Genomic DNA, 27,042 nt, shown 5'->3' on the forward strand with positions numbered 1-27,042 from the left:
TAATTTCTTCTAAACAGGAAAGTGACTGAGCTACACACACACGCACACACACACACATTTAATTTTTTTCATATTCTTTCACTGTGGTTTATCACACAATATTGAACACAGTTCCCTGTGCTAAACAGTAGGACCTTGTTGCTGATGCAAACTATTATGTATAGAAGTGTTAATATTACTGTTTAACCTGGATTTTGTACATGACCCATGTCCCCCTCCAAAATGCTTTGTCCTTTCTTTTTTTCCAACCCCTTTTCCAGTAAAGTGCCTTCCGTTTTTTTTTTTTTTAATTTTTGATATTCATCTAATTTCCCTCTCTGCTATCCAACAGTAAATCTATCCTTTTATCCCCAGACAAATGGTCCATGGAGCCCACAGACTTACCTGGAACGAGTGAGAGGCATTCTGCTTGATCTCAGCTCACCTGAGTGTGTTTGTTCCAGCTCTTGTTGTTAGCAAGGTTCCTACAGCAATCACAAGCCCTGAAAAGGAAATAAAAATGTGAACGATGTGTAAGATTAACTGTGATGATCTAATGTTTGCATAATTGACATGTCAGAAAGTAAGGAAAGAGAGAGAATGAGGTGAAAAAAATAATTATGGACATAACAATGGTGACTTCTCCAATAGAAACACTAAATCCAGATAAATTTGTGCTGTATTAAAATGAAGACTGTATTAAAAATAAAGACTGTATTAAAATGGCTAAAAGTCAAAGAGGAAGCTGAGGAAAATAAAGGACGAGGGAAGCATTAAACAGATCTGCTCTCTCTCAAGGAACAAAGAATATTCCCTCTTCTTAAGGGTAGTGGGCCTGTAGAGCATGTACCTAACAGGACTGTGTAATCATTACGGACCAGTAAAGCTATAAACCTATGTTCTTTTCATTTTGGAATATGAGTGTTTAGTTGAGGTTATCTTTTCCTTACCTTACCAATATATGTTAGACGCATGGGTCAAAAATAGCTATTAAATTCACAGATTCACTTTTAGGAAAAACCATTCCCAAAGAACTGCAGTTGAAAATTTTGCTTCTGAAGCCTCATTTAAATCAGGATCTCATACAGATTACTAGGTCCTTATTGGATATATTTATCAATAGATCCTGGTCTTTGTGCTTTATGTGTAATTAGATGAGATTTGGAGGTTCTTAAGAGAGAGGGAGTGTATTTTGTGTGCGGGAAATGTATGAACACATAGGATATTTTTACATTAGTTGCTCAGTCATGTCTGACTCTGTGACCCCATGGACTATAGCCCACCAGGTTCCTCTGTCCATGAGATTCTCCAGGCGAGAATACTGGAGTGGGTTGCCACTCCCTTCTCTAGGTGGTCTTCCTGACCCAGGGATTGAACGTGGGTTTCCTGCATTGCAGGCAGATTCTTTATTGTCCAAGACACCAGGGAAGTTCTTTTTTTTTTTTTTTTCCAATAATGGTCTCCAGTGAATCAGGCCTCCCAGGATCCAGACACTTGTAAATTCCCCTCCCCACTGACTCTGAGATTGAATGTATGACTTCTGGCCAATGGGATGTCAAGCAAATATGGTACCTGTGATGGAGGGTCATGTGGAGATCATGGCGTAAGAAACTCATCATTGCTGCTGAGCCATCCAGGCTCTCCATCAGCTGAAGACAACCTCCAAGTAAGCTCATACCAGATAGCAGAAGAATCCACTAGTCTACCCACAGAATCTTAAAAAGAAATAAACTGGATGATTTGTCATTATGTTTCAGCGATATGTAACATTAAGTTATTCAGAAATATATGATTGAAGTTATGTGCTATATTTAATTTATAAATTCACTTAAAATGTTTTAAGGGAATTGTCATAGCTTAAACATGATATCTTTTCCAACTATATGACTTGAACAAAAGATATCACAAATTTACATTTACAACTGTAGTTTGATGGTATACAGAAATCCCATGAACTATGTCAGATCTGTAAAAATGCAGGTTAAGACTCTACCTACTCTAAGATATCTGAGTTAGCCCTTAAAAGGAACAATAGAATATCCTAAAAGATACTATATTATTACCTTAATTGTTTAGATCCTCTTTCCCATGGAAGTAGTCAATTTTTATGATTTCCCATCATAGGGTTCAAGAGAGAAAGGTTAGGATCAGAAATATTTCAATAAAATGTATGGATGATTTTTCTTTATTTAAATTGTAACATTGCATTTTTTGAGAACAAAGATATTATGGTACCAAATGAAGAGGAGAGTGTATATTCAAGGAAAATTATGGTCAGCTTAAGAGTTGAGGTCACTTTAAGACAGTTTGCAGCATTTTCCAACTTTATCATAGGCATTTTTTCTTTTTTAAAAGTAGAATACAGGTCAATTGCTTAGCTTATGCTCCTTGAATTTTTAATGCTTTCAGAGTTAATGTAGCTAGCAAGTGTAGTAGTAGTAGGTACTATACAGTAATAAGAGTTAGCATAGTTAGGGAGAAGAGTCTTGTGAGAAACATTAGGCACAATCTTAAATGATTTATAGGGCCAATTCATATTATCTCTCCTTTTGATCATGCTTTGAAACAATATGTTATCCAAGTGAATTTCATCACATACTTCTGCTCTAATCAATATAAAAGCACGACTTTCTCTTTATTAAAGTGTGTGCTCATTGTTTCCATCTAAGAAAGAATTAATTAAAAATAATTGGCCTGAGAACAACTCAGACGTGTAAACAGCTTGAAAGTCATTTTTTCCAACCTTAAACAAAGAAGGTTAGACAACTGAAAATAAATGCCCTTCTTGGTCCTATCAGAGAATTGACGTGTCAGGACAAGAAATGCATTTTATACATAAAAACTCAGGTAAGCTGAAAGCAAAGACAGAGGAAGGTAAACCAGACTGATACTAATCAAAAGAAAGAGGGAAGAGCTACATTAACATCATACAAAGCATATTTCAGAACAAGGAAAATTATTAGTGATAAGAGGACCATCCAATTCAGTTCAGTCATTCAGTCATGTCCGACTCTTTGCGACCCCATGAATTGCAGCATGCCAGGCCTCCCTCTCCATCACCAACTCCTGGAGTTCACTCAAACTCATGTCCATCGAGTCAGTGATGCCATCCAGCCATCTCATCCTCTGTCGTCCCCTTCTCCTCCTGCCACCAATCCCTCCCAGCATCAGAGTCTTTTCCAATGAGTCAACTCTTTGCATGAGGTGGCCAAAGTACTGGAGTTTCAGCTTCAGCATCATCCCTTCCAAAGAACACTCAGGATTGATCTCCTTTAGAATGGACAGGTTGGATCTCCTTGCAGTCCAAGGGACTCTCAAGAGTCTTCTCCAACACAACAGTTCAAAAGCATCAATTCTTCGGTGCTCAGCTTTCTTCACAGTCCAACTCTCACATCCATACATGACCACTGGAAAAACCACAGCCTTGACTAGATGGACCTTTGTTGGCAAAGTAATGTCTCTGCTTTTCAATATGCCATCTAGTTTGGTCATAACTTTCCTTCCAAGGAGTAAGCATCTTTTAATTTCACGGCTGCAATCACCATCTTCAGTGATTTTGGAGCTCCCAAAAATGAAGTCTGACACTGTTTCCACTGTTTCCCCATCTATTTCCCATGAAGCGATGGGACCAGATGCCATGATCTTCGTTTTCTGAATGTTGAGCTTTAAGCCAACTTTTTCACTCTCCTCTTTCACTTTCATCAAGAGGCTTTTTAGTTCCTCTTCACTTTCTGCCATAACGGTGGTGTCATCTGCATATCTTGATATCCTGGCAATCTTGATTCCAGCTTGTGCTTCTTCCAGCCCAGCGTTTCTCATGATGTACTCTGCATATAAGTTAAATAAGCAGAGTGACAATATACAGCCTTGATGTACTCCTTTTTAATGATAAATAAATCTGTCCTTTAAGAAGATATAACCATTCTAAACTTTAATGACCCTAACAACAGACTGTCAAAATACATGAAGCAAAACCTAAAAGAACTGAAGGAAGAAACAAACAGGTTCATTTCTGGAAGTGTTGGCTGGCAAAGCTGCCAAACATTTCTGGAAATGTTAACAAAATAGCTGCCATTTGGGAGGGGAACTGTATCTGGGGATGGAAATAGGATGGAGGCTTGTCTTCTATTTTATTGCATTTTTTTACCTTTTCAATTTTGTACATGTGCTTCTATTGTGTCTTCAAAAATGAATACATTTTAAAAAAGGAAAAAGCCTTTGGAATTAAGCCTGGATACAAATACCAGTTCCTCCACATGGCAGGTCCCTCGGTTTTCTCATCTGTGCAAGGTGAACCACAGGGCACACAATTCCTTGCAGTTCCACAGTTGCTGTGGGGACTGACTGAGACATGTGAATACACTGCCACATACCTGATAAGACCTTCATGGACAGTATCTTAGGTATAATTCATTGAAAACTTGTCTGTGATTGTTCAGTTGCAAAAGTCTGGGTAAGACTCTAATACTAATTCTGCAGTGCCCCAGGTTCTTGATTTTCTATGGCATATAGTGATTCCTTGCCTTTCTGCCACTCAGGCTTGATGGTTCATATTCTTGGTGCTCAGGGATATATTCCCATTGTCACTGATGGGAATGGGAATATATCTTTATATATATAAAGATATATATTATATCTTTTAATATAATTCATGGGGTTCTCATGGCAAGAATCTGGAGTGGTTTGCCATTCCCTCCTCCAACAAGGCCACATTTTGTCAGAACTCTCCACTTCATCCCAATTTCCAAAGAGGGCAGTACTAAAGAATGTTCAAACTACTGGACCCTTGCACTCGCTTCCCATGCTAGTAAGTTTATGCTCAAAATCCTTCAAGCTAGGCTTCAGCAGTGCTTGAATTGAGAACTTCCAGGTGTACAAGGTGTGCTTAGAACAGGCAGAGGAACTAGAGATCAAATTGCCAACATTTGCTAGATCATAGAGAAAGCAAGGGAATTCCAGAAAAACACCTACTTCTGTTTCATTGACTATGCTAAAGCTTTTGACTGCATGAATAGTAACAAACTGTGGAAAGCTCTTAGAGATGGGAATAGCAGACCATCTTACCTGTCTCCTGAGAAACCTGTAAATGGGTTAAACCTTACATAGAACAACTGCCTGGTTCAAAATTCAGAAGGGAGTACTACAAGGCTGTATATTGTCATCCTGTTTATTTAACTTACATGCAGATCACATCATGTGAGATGCCAGACTGGGTGAGTTACAAGCTGGAATCAAGACTGTCAGGAGAAATATCAATCATACAGATGATACCACTCTAATGGCAGAAAGTGAAGAGGAACTAAAAAACCTCTTGATGAAGGTGAAATAAGAGAGTGAAAAAGCCAGCTTAAAACCCAATATTAAAAAAAAAATGTGAAGATGTCATTCAGCCCCATCACTTTATGGCAAGCAGAAGGGGAAAGGGTAGAAGCAGTGACAGACTTCCATTTCTTGTGCTCAAAAATCACTGCAGATGATGACTGCAGCCATGGAATTAGAAGACACTCGCTCCTTGGAAGAAAAGGTGTGACAAACATAGACAGTGGATTAAAAACAGAGACATCACTTTGCCAACAAAGTCTATATAGTCAAGGCTATGGTCTTTCCAGTAGTCATAAGTGGAAGTGACAGTTAGACCATAAAGAAGACTGAGGGCCCAAGAATTGATGCTTTTGAACTGCAGTGCTGGAGAAGACTCTTGAGAGTCCCTTGGACTGCAAGATCAAACCAGTCAATCCTAAAGGAAATCAACCCTGAATACTCATTGGAAAGACTGATGCTGAATCTCAAGCTCCAGTACTTTGTCATCTGATGCAAAGAGCCAACTGATTGGAAAAAACCCTGCTGCTGGGAAAGATTGAAGGCAAGAGGAGAAAGGATGAGATGACTGGATGGCATTACCAATTCAATGAACATGAACTTGGGCAAATTCTGAGAGATAGTGAGGGACAGTGAGGTCTGGCGCACTGCAGTCCATGGGGTTACAAAGAGTCAGACAGGACTTGGGGACTGAACAATAACACCACCACTGATATCACTGTATTAGGTATCTAGAACATAAATCATTTTGAGTCATCTTAATTCTTGAGGGGCTTCATTAGTTCAGTTCACTGGAGCTCCTGTGGCCTCTGGCATCTGCCTGGCACTGGTATTCACCTTGGTGGTATTCATTTTGGTTCTTTTCCTTGGTTCTCTTTACCCAAGCTTCACAGGGAAAAGTTTAGAAAAAAGCTGAGTAGCAGCAAAGAGTGTAAGCAGTATAGAAAGGGCAAAACATTTGGACAAATTTTCCTCTGGGCTCATGAATTTTTTTCTAACATCAGTTCCAAAAGAATTTGACTATGTGTTTAGATGTGATATTGTGGTACAATTAATGGATGCATGATGACTTTTTAGTCTCCTCACTTTATACTTTATGAGAAATATGACAGTTAATGAGAGTTAAAACCATTAGGTATAATACTCATAGCCACTGTTAAAAGGCAGGTGCAGAATCTGACCAGGAGAAGGAATGATGTCATTTTGATTAAACTTTTGAAGCTTTTTGACATTTTGATGCTAAGAATTTCTAAAAGGTTAAAGGATCAAAAATTAATTCTAAATAAAGGTTGGTTCATGCATTTTAAGGCAAGTCAGCTTTATAGCACATGTTCTGTGACCATGTGAGGCTGTGCATGCTGTGCAGTGAGATGGTTTCAAAGGAAAAACCTTTGTGTTTGGTGAATGTAGAAGCACTTCTAACTTGTTCTCTCCTCATATTCTCACCTACCCCCTGTGGTTTCCTATTGCCTTTGGATTCTCCAAAGATGACATTATTCAGGTTTGTCTTTCTATGTGGTACTTTTTTTTCTTTCTCCCACATATCTAAAAGGGACAGATTTCCAATTAAAAAAATCAGAAGGGAGTTAAACTTTTCATGAAGATTATAATAAGAGGGACTAGATATACCTTCTGGCCTGAAACCAAAAAAAAGTGCCAAATGTATGGAACAAAGGTTTCCAAAGCATTGGACACTAGGCAAAGATGCACAATGATCCCTGAGAGTGGGTGGCCAATGAACATAGTGATCCATGGAACTGCCATGGAACTGCCTCATGTTAGGGCCTTGGGAGGGTCTCCAGGCTTCAGTGAAGGGCGGAGGGCCCAGAGAACTTCCTGGATTGAGGGGACAATGCTGACAGTCCAGGAGAAGAAGGTGTCTAGAGTTTGCTGACAGAACATCAGACATGTCTGTACTGAGAAAGAACAGTGAAGAGCTTTAGGGGAGTTCTGATCAGTCCAAGGGCAGAGAATTCCCAGCAAGATGGTAGGTCCTGGAGCAAGGGCTGCATGGCACTGGAGCAAATTTGAGGGGATACCCCACTTTCAAGGGCAAAGGAGAAGCCTCAGCAAGATGGTAAGAGCAAAATTGTGTTTAGAATCAACCCCATATCTAACGGAGATGCTCAGAGGGCTCAAACAAGCCTTGTGCACACCAGGACTCAGAGACCCCACAGAGACTGAGACAGAACTGTGTTTGAGTGTCTCCTGAATTAGGTATGGGTCACCAGTGGCCTGCCACAAGGGCAGGGGCTCTGGGTGCAGCAGACTTGGGTATGGCATAAGCCCTTTTGGAGTAGGTCACCATTAATGCCACCATAGGGCCACCAGAACTTACACAGGACTGGGGAAACAGACTCTTGGAGGGCACAAACAGAAGCTTGTATGCAAGAGGACCCAGGAGAAAGGAGCAGCGACCCCACAAGAGACTGACCCAGATTTGCCCGTGAGTGTCCAGGAGTCTTCAGCAGAGGCATGGGTTGGCAGTGGCCTGCTGTATGGTTGGGGGCACTGAGTGTAGCAGTGCATGCATGAGACCTTTTAAAGGAGGTCGCCATTATCTTCATTACCTCCACCATAGTTTGGCCCCAGGAAAATACCCAGAAGGGAACACAGCCCCACCTATCAGCAGAAAATTGGATTAAAGATTTACTGAGCATGGCCCCACCAATCAAAACAAAACCCAGTTTTCCCCTCAGTCAGTTTCTCCCATTAGGAAGCTTCCATAAGCCTCTTATCCTTCTCCTCAGAGGGCAGACAGAATGAAAACCACAGTCACAGAAAACTAACCAATCTGATCACATGTACCACAGCCCTGTCTAACTCAATGAAACTATGAGCCATGCAATGTAGGGCCACCCAAGACAGACCGATCATGGTGAAGAGTTCTGACAAAGCATGGTCCACTGGAGAAAGGAATGGCAAACCACTTCAGTAATCTTGCCTTGAGAACCCCATGAACAGTATGAAAAGGCAAAAAGATAGGACACTGAAAGATGAACTCCCCAGGTTGGTAGGTGCCCAATATGCTACTGGAGATCAGTGAAGGACTAACTCCAGAAAGAATGAACAAATGGAGCCAAGGCAAAAACAACACCCAGTTGTGGATGTGACTGGTGATGGAAGTAAAGTCTGATGCTGTAAAGTGCAATATTGCATAGGAACTTGGAATGTTAGGTCCATGAATCAAGTCAAATTAGAAGTGGTCAAACGGGAGATGATAAGAGTGAACGTCGACATTTTAGGAATCAGCAAACTAAAATGGACTGGAATGGGTGAATTTAACTCAGATGACCATTATACCTACTACTCTGGGCAAGAATCCCTTAGAAGAAATGGAGTAGCCATCATAGGCAACAAAAGACTCTGAAACGCAGTACCTGGATGGAATCTCAAAAACAACAGGGTGATCTCTGTTCTTTTCCAAGGCAAACTGTTCAATATCACGGTAATCCAAGTCTATGCCCTGACCAGTAATGCTGAAGAAGCTGAAGTTGAACCATTCTATGAAGACGTACTGTGATATTGAACAGCCGCTGTTCCTTGGACGTGAGGTTGCTCCTCTCAGCCACTGCCCCTGATCTTGGACGCTGGGTAGCTCCTCTCGGCCACGCTTCTGTGCAGTCCGTTGAAGCCGGCATGCTTCTGCCCGGTCCTTCGCATTCAGACTGCAAAAGCAGGAAGTCAAGAAACACATGGAGTAACAGGAAAATTTAGCCTTGGAGTACAGAGTGAAGCAAGGCAACGGCTAATAGGGTTTTGCCAAGAGAATGCACCGGTCATAGCAAACACCCTCTTCCAACAACACAAGAGAAGACTCTACACATGGACATCACAAGATGGTCAACACCGAAATCAGATTGATTATGTTCTTTGCAGCCAAAGATGGAGAAGCTCTATACAGTCAGCAAAACAAGACCGGGAGCTAACTGTGGCTCAAATCATGAACTCCTTGTTGCCAAATTCAGACTTAAATTGAAGAAAGTAGGGAAAACCACTAGACCACTCAGGTATGACCTAAATCAAATCCCTTATGATTATACAGTGGAAGTGAGAAATAGATTTAAGGGCCTAGATCTGATAGATAGAGTGCCTGATGAACTATGGAATGAGGTTCGTGACATTGTACAGGAGACAGGGATCAAGACCATTCCCATGGAAAAGAAATGCAAAGAAGCAAAATGGCTGTCTGAGGAGGCCTTACAAATAGCTGTGAAAAGAAGAGAAGTGAAAAGCAAAGGAGAAAAAGAAAGACATAAACATCTGAATGCAGAGTTCCAAAGAATAGCAAGGAGAGATAAGAAAGCCTTCCTCAGAGATCAATGCAAAGAAATAGAGGAAAACAACAGAATGGGAAACACTAGAGATCTCTTCAAGAAAATTAGAGATACCAAGGGAACATTTCATGCAAAGATGGGCTCAATAAAGGATAGAAATGATATGGACCTAAAAGAAGCAGAAGATATTAAGAAGAGATGGCAAGAATACACAGAAGAAGTGTACCAAAAAGATCTTCACGACCCAGATAATCATGATGGTGTGATACCTTACCTAGAGCCAGACATCCTGGAATGTGAAGTCAAGTGGGCCTTAGAAAGCATCACTACGAATAAAGCTAGTGGACGTGATGGAATTCCAGTTGAGCTATTTCAAATCCTGAAAGATGATGCTGTGAAAATGCTGCACTCAATATGCCAGCAAATTTGGAAAACTCAGCAGTGGCCACAGGACTGGAAAAGGTCAGTTTTCATTCCAATCCTAAAGAAAGAAAGAAAGAAAGAAAGAAAGAAAGAAAGAAAGAAGTTGCTCAGTCATGTCTGACCCTTTGCGACCCCGTAGACTGTAGCCCACGAGGCTCCTCCGTCCATGGGATTCTCCAGGCAAGAATACTGGAGTGGGTTGCCATTTCCTTCTCTAGGGGATCTTCCTGACCCAGGGATGGAACCCAGGTCTCCCGCATTGCAGGCAGACACTTTAACCTCTGAGCCACCAGGGAAGCCCAATCCCAAAGAAAGGCAATGCCAAAGAATGCTCAAACTACCGCACAATTGCACTCATCTCACATGCTAGTAAAGTAATGCTCAAAATTCTCCAAGCCAGACTTCAGCAATATGTGAACTGTGAACTTCCAGATGTTCAAGCTGGTTTTAGAAAAGGCAGAGGAACCAGAGATCAAATTGCCAACATCCAATGGATCATCGAAAAAGCAAGAGAGTTCCAGAAAAACATATATTTCTGCTTTATTGACTATGTCAAAGCCTTTGACTGTGTGGATCACAATAAACTATGGAAAATTCTGAAAGATATGGGAATACCAGAGCACCTGACCTGCCTCTTGAGCAAACTATATGCAGGTCAGGAAGCAACAGTTAGAACTGGACACAGAACAACAGACTGGTTCCAAATAGATAAAGGAGTACGTAAAGGCTGTATATTGTCACCCTGCTTATTTAACTTCTATGCAGAGTACCTCATGAGAAACGCTGGGCTGCAAGAAGCACAAAGTGGAATTAAGATGTTGGGAGAAATATCAATAACCTCAGATATGCAGATGACACCACCCTTATGGCAGAAATGAAGAAGAACTAAAAAGCCTCTTGATGAAAGTGAAAGAGGGGACTGAAAAAGTTGGCTTAAATCTCAGAAAACTAAGAAAACGAAGATCATGGCATCTGGTCCCATCACTTCATGGGAAATAGATGGGGAAACAGTGGAAACAGTGTCAGACTTTATTTTTTTGGGCTCCAAAATCACTGCAGATGGTGATTGCAGCCATGAAATTAAAAGACATTTACTCCTTGCAAGGAAAGTTATGATCAACCTAGATAGCATATTAAAAATCAGAGACATTACTTTGCCAACAAAGGTCCATCTAATCAAGGCTATGGTTTTTCCAGTGGGTATGTATGGATGTGAGAGTTGGACTGTGAAGAAAGCTGAGCACCGAAGGATTGATGCTTTTGAACTGTGGTGTTGGAGAAGACTCTTGAGATTCCCTTGGACTGCAAGGAGATCCAACCAGTCCATTCTAAAGATCAGTCCTGGGTGTTCATTGGAAGGACTGATGCTAAAGCTGAAGCTCCAATACTTTGGCTACCTGGTGTGAAGCGGTGACTCATTGGAAAAGACCCTGATGCTAGGAGGGATTGGAGGTAGAAAGAGAAGGGGATGACAGAGAATGAGATGGCTGGATGGCATCACTGACTTGATGGACATGAGTTTGAGTAAACTCCGTGAGTTGGTGATGGACAGGGAGGCCTGGCGTGCTGCAATTCATGGGGTCGCAAAGAGTCGGACACGACTGAGTGACTGAACTGAACTGAACTGAACCGATGAAGGGCTACAAGACCTTCTAGAACTAACACCCAAAAAAGATGTCTTTTTCATTATAGGGGACTGGAATGCAAAAGTAGGAAGTCAAGAAACACCTGGAGTAACAGGAAAATTTGGCCTTGGAGTACAGAGTGAAGCAGGGCAAAGGCTAATAGAGTTCTGCCAAGATAATGCACTGGTCATAGCAAACACCCTCTTCTAACAATGCAAGAGAAGACTCTACATATGGACATCACCGGATGGTCAACACTGAAACCAGATTGATTATATTCTTCACAGCCAAAGATGGAGAAGGTCTACACAGTCAGCAAAAACAGACTGGGAGCTGACTGTGGCTCAGATCATGAACTCTTTATTGCCAAATTCAGACTTAAATTGAAGAAAGTAGGGAAAATCACTAGACCACTCTGGTATGACCTAAATCAAATCCCTTATGATTACACAGTGGAAATGATGAATAGATTTAAGGGATTATATCTGATAGACAGAGTGCCAGAAGATCTATGGACGGAAGATTGTGATATTGTACAGGAGGCAGGGATCAAAACCATCCCCAAGAAAAAGAAATGCAAAAAGTCAAATGGTTGTCTGAGGAGGCCTTACAAATATCTGAGAAAAGAGAAATGAAAGGCAAAGGAGAAAGGGAAAGATATATCCATTTGAATGCAGAGTTCCAAAAAATAGCAAGAAGAGATAAGAAAGCTTTCTTCAGTGATCAATGCAAAGAAATAGAGGAAAACAATAGAATGGGAAAGACTAGAGATCTCTTTAAGAAAATTAGAGATACCTAGGGAACATTTCATGCAACAATGGACACAATAAAGGATAGAAAAAGTATGGACCTAACAGAAGCAGAAGATATTAAGAAGAGGTGGCAAGAATACACAGGAGATCTATACCCAAAATTCTCCATGACCCAGGTAATTACGATGCTGTGATCACCCACCTAGAGCCAGACATCCTGGAATGTGCAGTCAAGTAAGCCTTAGGAAGCATCAGTATGAACAAAGCTAGTGGAGGTGATGGAACTCCAGTGGAGCTATTTCAAGTCCTAAAAGATGATGCTGTGAAAGTGCTGCACTCAATATGCCAGCAAATTTGGAAAACTCAGCAGTAGCCACAGGACTGGAAAACGTCAGTTTTCACTCCATTTCCAAAGAAAGGTAATGCCAAGAAAAGCTCAAACTACTGTACAGTTGCCCTCATCTCAGAAGCTAGCAAAGAAATACTCAAAATTCTGTAAGCCAGTCTTCAACACTACAGGAACAGTGAACTTCCAGATGCTCAAGCTGAATTTAGAAAAGGCAAAGGAACCAGAGATGAAATTGCCAACATATGCTGGATCATTCAAAAAGCAAGAGAATTCCAGAAAAATCATCTATTTCTGCTTTACTGACTATGCCAATGCCTTTGACTATGTGGATCACAATAAACTGTGGAAAATTCTTAAAGAGATAGGAATATCACACCACCTGACCTGCCTCCTGAGAAATCTGTATGCAAGCCAGGAAGCAACAGTTAGAACTGGACATGAATGGCAGACTGGTTCCAAATAGAAAAGGAGTATGTCAAGGCTGTATATTGTCACCCTGCTTATTTAACTTATTTGCAGAGTACATTATGAGAAATGCTGGACTGGAAGAAGCACAAGCTGGAATCAAGATTGCTGGGAGAAATATCAATAACCTCAGATATGCAGATGACACCACCCTTATGGCAGAAAGCAAAGAACTAAAGAGCCTCTTGATGAAAATGAAATAGGAGAGTGAAAATTTTGGCTTAACACTCAACATTCAGAAAACAAAGATCATGGTATCTGGTCCCATCACTTCATGGGAAATAGATGGAGGAAACAATGGAAATTGTAACAGACTTTATTTTTTCAGCCCCAAAATCACTGCAGATGGTGACTGCAACCATGAGATGAAAAGATACTTGCTCCTTGAAAGAAAAGTTATGGCTAAACTAGACAGCATTTTAAAAAGAGAGACATTACTTAGCCAGCCAAGGGCTATCTAGTCAAATCTATGGTTTTTCCGATAGTCATGTATGGTTGTGAGAGCTGGACTATAGAGAAAGCTGAGTGCTGAAGAATTGATGCCTTCGAACTGTGGTGTAGGAGGAGACTCTTGAGAGTCCCTTGTAGAGCAAGCAGATCCAACCAGTCCATCCTATAGGAAATCAGTCCTGAATATTCATTGAAAGAACTGATGCTGAAACTGGAACTCCAATCCTTTGGCCACCTGATGAGAATAACTGACTCATTTGAAAAGACCCTGTTGCTGGGAAAGATCAAAGCTGGGGGGAGAAGGGGATGACAAAGGATGAGATGGTTGGATGGCATCACCAACTCAATGGGCATGAGTTTGAGAAAACTCCAGGAGTTGGTGATGGACAGGGAGGCTTGGCATGTTGCAGTCCATGGGGTCACAAAGAGTCAGACACGACTGAGCAACTGAACTGAACTGAACTGATCCCATTTTCCCAATACTATATATTGAACAGACTATGTTTTCTCCTTTGTATATTTTTGACTCTTTTGTTGAAAATTAATTGTCCATACATATGTGGATTTATTTATCAGTTTTCTTTTCTATTCCACTGATTTATATGTCTATTTTTATGACAAAATTATTGTACTGTTTTAATTAATGTACATTTTGTAATAGAGATTAAAATTAAGGTGGTAATGTCTTATGTTACGCTCTTTCTCAAGATTGTTTTGGTTGTTCAGGATCTTTTGTGGTTCCATACAAATTTTACGATTGTTCTATTTCTGTGAAAAATGCTATTGGAATTTTGATAGGGATCTCATGGAATCTGTACATTGCTTTGGGTAGTATGAAAATTTTGAAAGTATTATTTTTCCAATCCATGAACATGGAATATCTTTCCATTTATTTGTATGTTCATTTCATCAATGTCCTATGGTTTTCGGTGTATCGGCTTTTCACCTCCTTGGTTAAAAGTTATTCCTAGGTATATTATTGTCTTCAATGAATTTTTTTTTAATTTATTATTTTTTTAATTTAAATTTATTTATTTTAATTGGATTCTTTACTTAATTTCTCTTTCTGATTGTTATTAGTATACTACAGACTTTTGAGTACTGATTTTGTATCTTGCAAATTTAATGAATTCATTTATTAATTCTAACAACTTTGTAATGCAGTCTTCAGGGCTTTCCATATGTAATACCATGTCATTGGAAATAGTAATAATTTAACTTTTTTTTCTAAACTAGACTATCTAAAAAATCTTTAAAGCAAGGCTTGAAATAATCATATTGATTGCAAGTAACTTTACTGGATCCTAGAAAAAAAGCCCAGAATATTTGTAGTAATAAAAATACATCCAGTATTCAACAAGGTAAAACTCACAATCCGCCTTCCAATAGAAATTCACAATATGTGCAAAGAATCAGGAAATTATGATCTGTCATGTAGAAAATGTTAATCAGTTGAAACTGACCAAGACTGACATAGACAATAAAACAAGCAGAGGAGCATATCAATTACTATGGTTGTATTTCGTTGTTCATAAAGCAAAGTGAATGAATACAGGGAAAATATAGAATCCGAATTCAATTTCTAGATGTGAAAACCACAAGGTGTGAAATGAAAAGAAAAAATAAAAAATCCAATATCTTATAACTAGTGAAAATATCTTTCAAAATAAAAGTGAGAAAGTTTTAAAGACAAATAGGCTGAAGAAACTGACCATAGCAGATCTATTGACACTATAGGAAATGCTAAAGAAAATCCTTCAGGCCAAGGGAGATGGATGCCAGGTGGAAATAGGGATTTACACAAGAAACAGGAATATTGACAGTGGTAACTACATGGGGAAGAATATGATTTTTTTTCTTCTTTTACAAATCTCTCCAAATACCAGCTGACTGTTTAAACAAAAGTGATAACAATGTAGTGTGGAGTTTATAGCACCTGAAAATATAAGATGATCACAATAATAGTACAAAAATGTGAATGGGAGAAATGGCAGCACACTATTGTCAGGTTTTCACATTATAGTTAAGTGGTATAACCTGAAAGTAGACTGTGATACAGAGAGGCTTTGTATTATAAACCCTTCAGACACCATTAAAACAGTCAAAGAATGAGCTCTCACAAGCCAACAGAAAAGATGCATGAAATCATCTAGAGTATCCAATCTATTTAAAAAGATGGAATAAGTAAAACAGAACAAAGATGACACAAAACAATAGTAAAATAGATTGAAATTGAATCCTATTAGTTGTTGTTGTTTACTTGTTAAGTCATGTCCAACTCTTTGGCATCGCATGGACTGTAGCCTGCCAGGCTCCTCTGTCCATAGGATTTCTCAGGAAAGAATACTGGAGTGAATAGCCATTTCCTTATCGACAGGACCTTCCTAACTCAAGGATATAACCAGCATTCCCTGCATCTCCTGCATTGGCAGGCAATCCTACTTCCGTGGCCAGAGGTGCCTGGTGGGCTACAGCTCATTGGGTCACAAAGATTTGGACATGACTGAGTGACTTTCCTAGTAATAACTATTTAAGGTAGATCATGTTAACACTTCAATTAAATCAAAGATTATCAGATTGGTAACAAATCAAGACTAAATTCGATACTGCCTATATAAAGCACTTTAAATATAAGGACACAAAAAAGTTAAAAAGTGTGGGAAAATGTACCACATAAGCATAAATCAAAAAGAGAGCTGGATTGGGTATATTAATATCATAAAAAAATAATTTCAGAACAACAGATATGACCATGGGTAAAGAAGGTTATTTCACAATGATATAGTCAATCAATTAAGAGGACGTAATGACACTCAGTGATTTTGCATTTAATAACAGAGCTTTTAGTTTTGTTGATTTTTGCTAATGGATTAAAGATCCAAATGTAAGACCAGAAACTATAAAACTCTTAGAGGAAAACATAGGCAAAACACTCTCTGACATAAATCACAGCAAGATCCTCTATGACCCACCTTCCAGAGTAATGAAAATAAAAGCAAAAATAAACAAATGGGACCTAATCAAACTTAAAAGCTTATGCACAATGAAGGAAACTATAAGCAAGGTGAAAAGACAGCCTTAAGAATGGTAGAAAATAATAGCAAATGAAGCAACTGACAAATAATTAATCTCAAAAATATATAAACAGCTCATGTAGCTCAATACCAAAAAGAAAAAAAGATACAATCAAAAAATGGGCCAAAGAACTAAACATACGTTTCACCAAAGAAGACATACAGATAGCTAACAAACTCATGAAAAAAATGCTTAACCTAACTTATTGTCAGAGAAATGCAAATCAAAACCACAATGAGGTACCATCTCACATCAGTCAGAATGGCTGCTATCAAAAAGTCTACAAACAATAAATGCTGGAGAAGGTGTGGAGAAAAGGGAAGCTTCTTACACTGTTGGTGGGAATGCAAACTAGTACAGACACTATGGAGAACAGTGTGGAGATTCCTTATAAAACTGAAAATAGAACTGCCATAAGACCCAGCAATCCCACTGCTGGGCATACACACTAAGGAAACTAGAATTGAAAGAGACACGTGTACCCCAGTGTTCATTGTGGCACTGTTTACAATAGCTAGGACATGGAAGAAACCTAGATGTCCACTGGCAGATGATTGGATAAGAAAGTTGTGATGCATACAGACAATGGAATATTACTCAGCTATTAACAAGAATGCAACTGAATCAGTTCTAATGAGGTGGATGAAACTGGAGCCTATTATACAGAGTGGAGTAAGTCAGAAAGAAAAACACTAATACAGTATATTAACACATATATAGGGAATTTAGAAAGATGGTAACAATGATCCTATATGCGAGACAGTGAAAGAGACACAGATGTAAAGAACAGACTGTTGGACTCTGTGGGAGAAGGTGAGGGTGGGATGATTTGAAAGAACAGTATTGAAACATGTATATTACCATATGTGAAATAGATGACCAGTCCAAGTTTGATGCATGAAACAGGGCACTCAAAGCCAGTGCACTTTGACAACGCAGAGGGAAGGGGTGGGGAGGGAGGTCGGAGGAGGGTTCGGGATGGGGGACACATGTACACCCATGGCTCATTCATGTCAATATATGGCAAAAACCACCACAATATTGTAAAGTAATTCAGTTCAGTTCAGTTCAGTTCAGTTGCTCAGTTGTGTGTGACTCTTTGCGACCCCATGAATTGCAGCACGCCAGGCCTCCCTATCACCAACTCCTGGAGTTCACCCAAACTCATGTCCATCGAGTCAGTGATGCCATCCAGCCATCTCATCCTCTGTTGTCCCCTTCTCCTCCTGCCCCCAATCCCTCCCAGCATCAGGGTCTTTTCCAATGAGTCAACTCTTCGCATGAGGTGGCCAAAGTATTGGAGTTTCAGCCTCAGCATCAGTCCTTCCAATGAACACCCAGGACCGATCTCCTTTAGGATGGACTGGTTGGTAAAGTAATTAGCCTCCAATTAAAATAGATAAATTTAAAGAACCGTAACAGAGATTTAAAATATATGAGTTAAAAGTGATAGGTGCACTCTACAAAAACATTAATAAGACAAATAAGTTAGCAGGAAACAAGATAGAATTTTAAAAAACTATATTTTTATATATCAACAATGAACAATCTCAAATTGAAAAAAAAATACCACTTACAATAACATATTATTAATACCTAGGTATAAATCTGACAAAAGATGACCAAAATTTATTAATTGAAAATTTCAATGGTGAATGGAATTGTTTCCTTAATTTCTCTTTCTATTTTCTCATTATTAGTGTATAGGAATGCAAGGGATTTCTGTGTGTTGATTTTATATCCTGCAAATTTACTATATTCATTGATTAGTTCTAGTAATTTTCTGGTGAAGTCTTTAGAGTTTTCTGTGTAGAGGATCATGTCATCTGCAAACAGTGAGAGTTTTACTTCTTCTTTTCCAATTTGGATTCCTTTTATTTCTTTTTCTGCTCTGATTGCTGTGGCCAAAACTTCCAAAACTATGTTGAATAGTAATGGTGAAAGTGGGCACCCTTGTCTTGTTCCTGACTTTAGGGGAAATGCTTTCATTTTTCACCATTGAGGATAATGTTTGATGTGGGTTTGTCATATATAGCTTTTATTATGTTGAGGTATGTACCTTCTATTCCTGCTTTCTGGAGAGTTTTTATCATAAATGGATGTTGAATTTTGTCAAAGGCTTTCTCTGCATCTATTGAGATAATCCTATAGCTTTTATTTTTCAATTTGTTAATGTGGTATATTACATTGATTGATTTGTGGATACTGAAGAATCCTTGCATCCCTGGGATAAAGCCCACTTGGTCATGGTGTATGATCTTTTTAATGTGTTGTTGGATTCTGATTGCTAGAATTTTGTTAAGGATTTTTGCATCTATGTTCATCAGTGATATTGGCCTGTAGTTTTCTTTTTTTGTGGCATCTTTGTCAGGTTTTGGTATTAGGGTGATGGTGGCCTCATAGAATGAGTTTGGAAGTTTACCTTCCTCTGCAATTTTCTGGAAGAGTTTGAGTAGAATAGGTGTTAGCTCTTCTCTAAGTTTTTTGTAGAATTCAGCTATGAAGCCGTCTGGACCTGGGCTTTTATTTGCTGAAAGATTTCTGATTACAGTTTCAATTTCCATGCTTGTGATGGGTCTGTTAAGATTTTGCTCAACATCACTCATTATCAGAGAAATGCAAATCAAAACCACTATGAGGTACCATTTCACACCAGTAAGAATGGCTGCTATCCAAAAGTCTACAAGCAATACATGCTGGAGAGGGTGTGGAGAAAAGGGAACCCTCCTACACTGTTGGTGGGAATGCAAACTAGTACAGCCACTATAGAAAACTGTGGAGATTCCTTAAAAAACTGGAAATAGAACTACCTTATGACCCAGCAATCCCACTGCTGGGCATACACACTGAGGAAACCAGAAGAGAAAGAGACACGTGTACCCCAGTGTTCATTGCAGCACTGTTTATAATAGCCAGGACATGGAAGCAACCTAGATGTCCATCAGCAGATGAATGGATAAGAAAGCAGTGGTACATATACACAATGGAGTATTACTCAGCCATTAAAAAGAATACATTTGAATCAGTTCTAATGAGGTGGATGAAACTGGAGCCTATTATACAGAGTGAAATAAGCCAGAAAGAAGAACACCAATACAGTATACTAACACATATATATGGAATTTAGAAAGACGGTAACAATAACCTTGTATACGAGACAGCAAAAGAGACACTGATGTACAGAACAGTCTTTTGGACTCTGTGGGAAAGGGAGAGGGTGGGAAGATTTGGGAGAATGGCATTGAAACATGTATAATATCATATATGAAATGAGTCACCAGTCCAGGTTCGATGCACAATATTGGATGCTTGGGGCTGGTGCACTGGGACGACCCAGAGGGATGGTACAGGGAGGGAAGAGGGTGGAGGGTTCAGGATGGGGAATACGTGTATACCTGTGGCACATGCATGTTGATATATGGCAAACCAACACAATGGTATAAAGTTAAAAAAATTAAAAAAATAAATTAAAGAAAATTTAAAAAAAAGAAAATTGCAAAACCTAAATGAGAGAAATTCAAGACCCGACAGAATGAAGGAATATAATGTATCATGGATCCAAAAACTAGTATTGTCAAGATGGCAACTCTCCCATGTTGATCCGTAGATTCAGTTTAATCCCAAACAAAATACCGGAAAAGTGCTTTGTAGTTATTGTTGTAGAAATTGTAAAACTGCCTTTAAAGTTTATATGGAAAAGTAAAGGGTTCAGAATAGACCAAACAGCTTTGAAAAAGAGGAACAAAGTTGGACAACTAAAATTGCCAGATTTTAAAACTGTTTATAGAAAGTCCCTGTGGTGTTGGCCTGAAGATGGACAAATACAATAATGGGGTAGAATGGATAATTGTGAAATGCAGCCATACACATGCGGATGACACGTTTGACAAGGGTGCAAATGCTATTAACTTGAGAAGGATTCTGTTCACCAAAAGGTGATTGGGGGATTCTTCTGTAATCACTGCAGATGGTGATTGCAGCCATGAAATTAAAAAGACGCTTACTCCTTGGAAGGAAAGTTATGACCAACTTAGATAGCATATTCAAAAGCAGAGACATTACTTTGCCAACAAAGGTCCATCTAGTCAAGGCTATGGTTTTTCCTGTGGTCATGTATGGATGTGAGAGTTGGACTGTGAAGAAGGCTGAGCACCGGAAGAATTGATGCTTTTGAACTGTGGTGTTGGAGAAGACTCTTGAGAGTCCCTTGGACTGCAAGGAGATCCAACCAGTCCATTCTGAAGGAGATCAGCCCTGGGATTTCTTTGGAGGGAATGATGCTGAAGCTGAAACTCCAGTACTTTGGCCAACTCATGCGAAGAGTTGACTCACTGGAAAAGACTCTGATGCTGGGAGGGATTGGGGACAGGAGGAGAAGGGGACGACAGAGGATGAGATGGCTGGATGGCATCACTGACTCGATGGACGTGAGTCTGAGTGAACTCCGGGAGTTGGTGATGGACAGGGAGGCCTGGCGTGCTGCAATTCATGGGGTCGCAAAGAGTTGGACACGACTGAGCGACTGAACTGAACTGAACTGATGTTGAGAGGAGCACAGAGGTGAGGCAGGGCTGGGGGCATCAAGAGGCAGAGGTCAGGGATGGGTGATCACTCAAGTGAAAACATGTGCTACACACTGTGCATCAGGAAGTCCCTGAGGGCAGATCTGCAAGAGAGGAGGAAGTCTGTGCTGAACAGGTGAGAAGTAGCAAGCAGGACTGAATATTAACATAATATGGCCTCATTCTTAACCATGGGCATTTGAGACCTTGCAGTCAAGACTAGTGTCCATCGATAGATGAATGGATAAAGAAGACTCTGTATATAACATGAATATTACTCAGCCTTAAACAGAATGATATTGGGTTGTTTGTACAGATGTGGATGGAACTAATGCCTGTCATACAGAGTGAAGTAAGTCAGAAAGTGTAAAGCAAATATTGTATATTAATGCATGCATCTGGAATCTAGAAAAATGGTAAAAATGAACCTATTTTCCAGGGGAGGAATAGAGACACAGACACAGAGCATGGACTTGTGGACACAGTGGGGGAAGGAGAGGGTGGGGTGAGTTGAGAGTAGCATTGACATATATACACTATCATATGTAGAACATAGCTAGTGCGATGCTGTTGTGTAGCATAGGGAGGTCAGCTTGGTACCCTGTGATGGGCCGGCTGGGAGGGAGGCTCAAGGAGGGAATACATGCATCATATAGCTGATTCCCTTCATTGTACAGCAGAAACTAACCTAAAACTGTAAAGCAATTACACTCCAATAAAAAATTAAGTGAAATGTACTTGGCATGACAAAAGAAAAATCAAGAGAGAAAATAAATGAAAAAGGATCAGTATTAGCATAACTGTACTAGGCATTCATTTGTCTTTCTTACTTACTCTTTTATACACACACACGAACAAGATATATACACACGTATATACATATATATAAGCACACACATATATACATATATTCTCCCTGGTGGCTCAGACTGTAAAGAGTCTGTCTACAATGCAGGAAACCTGAGTTTGATCCCTGGGTCGGGAAGATCTGCTGGAGAAGGAAATGGCAATCACTCCAGTACTATTGCCTGGAAAATCCCATGGACAGAGGAGCCTGGTAGGCTACAGTCCATGGGGTCGCAAAGAGCTGGACACGACTGAGCGACTTCCCTTTCACTTTCACACACACACATATATACATATATTCTCACATTATAATGTTAACTGATTTTTTTTTTCAGGAGAAATAGAGTAGCATAAAAGACATTAAAGGTACTAGAAAGTCACATGAAAAATTATATTCATTTCTAAATTAGTTAGATTTTTGTCACATTTTATCATATTTTATCACATAATCTCCTTGAAGTAAAATTCTTTTTGCAAGTTTAATGCATGAATCTGACATTTCTTTAATAATTCACACTAGAAGAAGCCTTGCTAAATTTAGTGTAATGTCCAAATAGATATATTACTTTCAAATGTGCATAGGAATATTCAGCTCTTTAATTCCCTTTTCCCCATAGACTGTAGAAACAGTGCATGATGGTGGAAGAGACTGGTTTTCGATCTGGATTCCATGGAGCCTTAGGGTTTCCCCAAAATGTGTCTCAAGGGTATGGGGTCTGGGAGGGTCTGTGGAAGGCTAAAGATCCCCTCACACTTTTTCAATGATTCCAAGTAAGAATTCATTTGAAAAAACAATTGTTCTGTTATTGAAATAAATAAAGAGAACAAAAAAAGGAGTAAAAGACGCCTTTATAATAGCATGGGCACTAACAGGAACAAAGGCACTCTCTTTGTGTCCACTAGACCAGGCCAGGGGATGACCAGCTAGCTGGTACATGGTTGTTGGGTGAAGCTCTTTCTGAAAGAGATCAGCGCTTGAATCGCAGACTGACTGAAGCAAATTGCTTTCTGCAGTGTGCATGGGCTTCATCCAATCTTTTTAGGGTCTGGATAGAACAAAAAGAGAGGAAGGTTGAATTCTCCTGACTGCTAGAGCTGGGACATCCATCTTTGGGGCTGTTGGTGCTTCTATTTCTCAAGCCTTCAGACTTGGGCTGGGATTTACACTGTTGGCTCTTGGGTTTGGGGGCCTTCAGAAACCAGCAGCCTCCTGGGGTCTCTAGCTTGAAGAGGGCAGGTCCTTGTATTTCTCAGCCTCCATAACCTTGCACCAGTCTTATGATAAATCTCTCTACACACATATACAGTAAACCCCCTACATAAGACCTTCAAGATGCAAAGTTTCATAGATGGGAATGTGTGTTCACACGTCCAGTTATGTAAGTTAGTTCACATGTCTGGTGTATGTTGTTACATGAAGGGATCCTTTATAAGTGGTTGTGCTTTTGTGTGCTTTACTGTACAGTACTATACAGAGTATAGTAGTTCAGTTCAGTTCAGTTCAGTTGCTCAGTTGTGTCCGACTCTTTGCAACCCCATGAATTGCAGCACGCCAGGCCTCCCTGTTCATTACCAACTCCTGGAGTTCACTCAAATTCATGTCCATCGAGCTGGTGATGCCATCCAGCCATCTCATCCTCTGTCATCCCCTTCTCCTCCTGCCCCCAATCTCTCCCAGCATCAGTCTTTTCCAATGAGTCAACTCTTTGAATGAGGTGGCCAAAGTACTGGAGTTTCAGCTTTAGCATCATTCCTTCCAAAGAAATCTCAGGGCTGATCTCCTTCAGAATGGACTGGTTGGATCTCCTTGCAGTCCAAGGGACTCTCAAGAAGTCTTCTCCAACACCACAGTTCAAAAGTGCTCAGCACAATTCTTCAGTGCTCAGCTTTCTTCACAGTCCAACTCTCACATCCATACATGACCACTGGAAGTACAGTATCTTTGTTTAAAGCCCAGGACCTTTGGAAGCAAGTGTAAAAGCAGCTGGGATGTAGCTGGTAGTGTTAAGAAGCACCGAGCAACAATAATGGAAACAAAAATAATTGAGAGAGTGGAGAGAGGTGAAAAAATAGTAGACACTGCTCTTTCTTAAAACATGAATCATTCAACCATTGGCAGGATTCTGAAGAACAAGGACAAGATCATGGAACATGTGAAGTCTACTGTGCCAATGATGTGGAGTATAGTATTGAAGAAGCACAGAAAAGTGATGGAGAAAGTGGGGAAACTTCTCAGTATGTGCATGAAGGATCAACATCAACATCAAGTCTAGCTCAGCTTAAATGCTGATTTAAGGGAAAACTATTAGTCTTTATCAAGACTTGATGAAGAAACATGGTGAAGAATCAGAGGGTGCATTTTTTAATGCTAGCCATGACTTAGCAACTGAACAACAACAAAAAATGGCTGACTTCATTAGTTTAAGGCTAGAGTCAACCCTCACAATATAAAAGTAAGTGGTGAGGCAGCGAGTGCAGATATGGTAGCTGTATGGGAATTTCCTGAAATGCTTCAAGAAATTATTGATAAAGGCACGTATTTACCCAGATAGATTTCTAATGTGGATGAGACAGGACTGCACTGACAAGCGATGCCAGATTGAAGTTGCATCAGTAAGGAAAAAATTTCATGCCAGGCTATAAAGTGGCAAAAGAAGTGAAAACTGCTGTTATATTTGACTCTTTGTGACATAATGGCCCATCAGGCTCTTCTGTCCTTGGAATTCTCTAGGCAAGGATACTGGAATGGGTAGCCATTTCCTCTTCCAGGGGATCTTCTTGACCCAGGGATTGAACCTGGGTCTCCCACATTACAGGAATATTCTTTATCATCTGAGCCACCAGGGAAGCCAATGAGGCATCAAAAGATAGGCTAACTTTGTAGTTTTATGTCAATGCTACTATGATATGAAGCTGAAGCCTCTCGTAGTTTATGATTCAGAGAACCCAAGAGCCCTTAAAACGTAGTCAATGGCTCTCTTCCTGTTGTGTGCAAGAGTAACCCCTAGAGTGGGGTTAGACAGTCCATTTGCAGGATTGGTTTTTCCCATTTTATCCTGGAGGTGGAGAAATATTGCTTGTAGAAGAACATCCCATCCAGTATTATTTTACTCTTTGACAATGCTCTGGGCAACCTCCCATCCATGGATGACTTTCATCCCATTGTCAAAACGGTGCATCTGCCACTGAATTCTATGTTGCTCATGCAACCTATAGACCAGAGAGTTATAACAACTTCCTAGAGATATTATTTATGTCACACTTTGTCAGGCAGTAAAGGTGAGTGATGAATCAGCAACAAACTTGTGACAATTTTGGAAGGACTGTAACATCTAAAAGTCCATCAAAAATATTGACTCTACTTGGTATGAGGTTACAGCCATCACCATGAATGGGGTTTGGAAGAACGTTTGCCTGCACTTTGTCCATGATTTTCATGGATTGGAGAAGATGAATGTGGAGTCCAAAGAGGTCTTCAGCAGCTTAGTGATGTTCAGCAAGAAGCTGGCTCTGGATCTGCAAGAGATGGCTTCATTGAGGTCCTTGCTGTATGACATGAGGAGCTTACCAGTGAAGACCTCATGGGATTGGAGGCCCAGAGAAAGGATGAGGAGGAACAAGACAAAGAAGTAATTGAAAAACCGGAGAGATTCACAATGCAGGAAATGGCAAGGGGATTGTCTTTATTTGAGGAGGCACTGTTAGTTTTGAGAACATGAACATAGAATGGTGCATGAAGGTTGCAGGAGCTGTTCAGAATGCAATCCAGGGCCACTCTGTCATCTATGACAAGAAAAAGAAAGAGCTACTACATAGACATCATTGGATTATTTTCTCAAGAGGGTGCATGTGTGCTCAGTAATGTCTGGCTCTTTGTGACCATGTGGACTGTTGTTCACCAGGCTCCTCTGTCCATTGGATTTTCCAGACAACAATACTGGAGTGGGTTGCCATTTCCTACTCCAGGGGGGTTTTCCTGACCCAGGGATCCAACCCCTGTCTCCTGTGTCTCCTGAATTGGCAGGCAGATTCTTCACGACTGAGCCCCCTGGGAAGCCCCATCAAGAAAGTACAGAGAATTGAATCTAGCAAAGAACCAGAACCTGTGCTATCAGCATCAGATGTAAGTAAAATTTCATCTTGCCCTCTGTCTCCTATTGCTGACAGCTCTTCAGCTTTCTCATCTCCCACCTTCTCTCCCTCCTCCAGTCAGTAGCTCCTCTTCTTGCCTGTTCACTCGATGCCAACACCTGGGTGCCAGCTGTTGTACTGCACTACTGCACTTTTCAAGGTCCCGTACTGTAAGATTTAAAATGTTGCCTTTGTTATTTGTTTTTTTTTTATGTATTATTTGTGTGAAAATTATTATAAGCCTATTACAGGACAATACTTAAAAGCAAAGAACTAAAGAGCCTCTTGATGAAAGTTAAAGAGGAGAGTGAAAATGTTGGCTTAAAACTCAACATTTAGAAAACTAAGGTCATGGCATCTAGTCCCATCACTTCATGGCAAATAGATGGGGAAACAGTGACAGACTTTATTTTTGGGGGGCTCCAAAATCACTGTAGATGTGGCTGCAGCCATGAAATTAAAAGATGCTTGCTCCTTGGAAAAAAAGTTATGACCAACCTAGACAGCATATTAAAAAGCCGAGACTACTTTGCCAACAAAGGTCCATCTAGTCAAGGCTATGGTTTTCCAGTGGTCATGTATGGATGTGAGAGTTGGACTATAAAGAAAGCTGAGCACCAAAGAATTGATGCTTTTGAACTGTGGTGTTGGAGAAGACTCTTGAGAGTCCCTTGAACTGCAAGGAGATCCAACCAGTCCATTCTAAAGGAAATCAGTCCTGGGTGTTCACTGGCAGAACTGATGCTGAAGCTGAAACTCCAATCCTTTGGCCACCTGATGCGAAGAACT

The sequence above is a fragment of the Bos javanicus genome, chromosome 9, assembly GCF_032452875.1.
Source record: "Bos javanicus breed banteng chromosome 9, ARS-OSU_banteng_1.0, whole genome shotgun sequence".
Lineage (NCBI taxonomy): Eukaryota > Metazoa > Chordata > Mammalia > Artiodactyla > Bovidae > Bos > Bos javanicus.